Raw genomic sequence first — 2781 nt, 5'->3', positions numbered from 1 at the left:
CATCATTCATATATTGACATGAAGGGAGTTGAGGCTATGAGATTAGCCTAACTTAAAGGTGGTATTGTCAAACATCAAAAAGGGGGAAATTGTTGGTGTAATATTCCCTAGGTCAAGGTTGACCTGGTTGACTAAGCTTGAATTGGGTCAAGCTCGAGTCTTGATGTTTGAGTTTCGATGTTTGACAATACATGTAAACAACACATGGAGATTACAGGTGCCATTGTTCATGTGGGGAGATTGTGAAGGAGAGTCAAGTAGGTCAAGGTTGACTGGATACTTGACTGGAAAATCCTAGTGAGTGAAGCCAGACAGATGGGAATTCCTAGTGAGTGAAGCTAGGCAGAAGGAAAGTCCTGGTGAGTGAAGCTAGGCAGATGAGAAGTCCTAGTGAGTGAAGCTAGGCAGAAGGGAAGTCCTGGTGAGTGAAGCCAGGCAGGGGAAATATAGGTGGATCAAGGGTGATCGGACACCTGATATTGATAAGTCCAAGTGGGTCAAGGATGACCGGACACTTGGCACGAGGAGAAAAGTCCAAGTAGGTCAAAGGGATTGACCGGATACTTGGCACGATAAAATCCAGATGGATCAAGGTTGATCGGACATCTGGTGCTGGGAAGTCCAAGTAGGTCAAAGGGATTGACCGGATACTTGGCACGAGGAAATCCAGATGGGTCAAGGTTGACCAGACATCTGCTGGAAGTCCAAGTTGGTCAAAAGGATTGACCGAACACTTGGTAAGGGAGTCCTAGCAGGTCAAGGGTGACCAGATGCCAGGCATGATGTACCAACAGGTCATGGTTGACCGGATATTGGATTAGGGGACTTTGGACTTGGTTTTGGGCAAAAACAAGGTGCTGGATCGATCAGCTGATCGATTGGCTCATGCCCAATCGATCGGCTGATCGATTGGGTGAGTCCCCACAGGAACTCTCTTCCCAATCGATCAGTGGATCGATTGGGGAGAAGTGTCGCGCAAACAGAAAACATCCCAATCGATCAGTCGATCGATTGGAAGCCTCTAATCGATCGGCTGATCGATTGGGAGCTGCGATTTTGCGCGATAAGCCCTGGATCGATCAGCCGATCGATCCAGGCAATTCCCAGGAGCACAGAGACACTCTGGATCAATCGGCCGATCGATCCAAAGCCTCCCCAATCAATTGGGAGCAATCCAATCGATTGGGATTCGACCGTTGACGTCATATTTAGCTGTTGGCGAGCGTTTCTCTCGTCAGAACTCTCGGCTTTCATCTCTGATCTTCACAGCGATTTCACAACTTCTCCACAGAATTCTCACCGTCAGATCTTGAAGGTTCTTGGAGACATTTCCAAATCAAGAGGCGGATCTACAGCAAGAAGAATAAGCTAGGGTTAGAGTTTCTTGTGTAAACTGTGTAAGCTTTCCCTTGTATTTGCTTCTCTTTGTTTCTTGTTGTATTGAGAGTATTGTAGGGCTTCTCCGCCTTCGGTAGTTACCGTAAAGGAGCGTTTTCATAGTGGAGGGTGCATGAGTGTGTGGATCCTTGGATTAGTCACCTCTTCTTGAGGTGGATACCAAGTAAATCCCTTGTGTTAGCGTTGTGTGTTTGTTTTCTTGTATTTCCGCTGCATATTATCGAAAAAGCAAGCAACGACGAGCACGAGATCGCGCCGAGCTATTCACCCCCCTCTAGCTACATTTCGGTCGCAACAATAAAAAGGTTATTGAGCAAGTCAAGTTTTTTATCATTTTCATTTATGCTCACTATAAGACTTTGTTATTGATGAAAAGTTTCACAAAGACGAGAGATATAATCTGGTCAGGAGTTACTAGGTTTGCATCAATTTTCTCACATTGCACAGTTTGATTGAAAAAAATCTAATTAACATGTTTACAAGTGATATGGGAGAAATGTAAATGGTTAAAAACAAACAAAGGGAAATTGGCTTACTCTATTGTGATGAGCATGAGTTTTTGAAATGGTGTGACACTTTGTTTGAAAATATTTGCTTCTTTGATAAGAGTTCTTCGGTTGATAGATGGAGATAGAAAGTCATCCATGGGTTTCTATGAGGAGAACTTCTTCAAGCTAAAGAAGATATTAAGGTAACCCTAAACAACATGGAATCAAACTATCAGCATATCATAGTGATTATTGTGACAAAAATGAAGGATAGATTTGATACATCATTGCATATCACTGCATTTGTGCTGAATCCCTATTTTTACTATAAAATAGGTCTATTGCTCTTTATAAGGAGGTTACAATGAAGATTTTTGAATGTATGAAAAGTTTGTATGCCAATAAGTTAGATCTATAGGATATAATTATTAACAAGGAAAAAAATAGAGACAAGATTGGATTATTTGGAAAAACATTGGTGGCAAAAGCATGTAAAAAAATGATGATACATTTGATCCATGTGCATGGTGGAGTACATACGGTGCTCATACACCCAACTTGCTAAGAGTGGCATTGAGGATATTTTCATTAACTACAAGTTTATCTAGGTGTAAAAGAACTTGGAGTGCATTTAAAAGAGCAAGCTTTAAACTTTAAGTCTTTAATTAAAGTAAAATATTAATTTTTAAAGTTTTATATTAATATCACTAACTATAATATTTACTCTCTCTCTTTATTTTTTAGATTCATACAAAGAAAAGAAATTAGTTGAATGTCAACAGATTGAATAATCTAGTATTTGTCCAATTTAATGCTAGATTATTAAACAAGCAAAAAAAAGAAAAAGAAAGGAATGTCAATATCCTTCTTGCAAAAAATACTTCAAATGCACAAG

The sequence above is a fragment of the Zingiber officinale genome, chromosome 4B, assembly GCF_018446385.1.
Source record: "Zingiber officinale cultivar Zhangliang chromosome 4B, Zo_v1.1, whole genome shotgun sequence".
Taxonomy (NCBI): domain Eukaryota; kingdom Viridiplantae; phylum Streptophyta; class Magnoliopsida; order Zingiberales; family Zingiberaceae; genus Zingiber; species Zingiber officinale.
Note: the sequence above shows the minus strand (reverse complement) of the source record.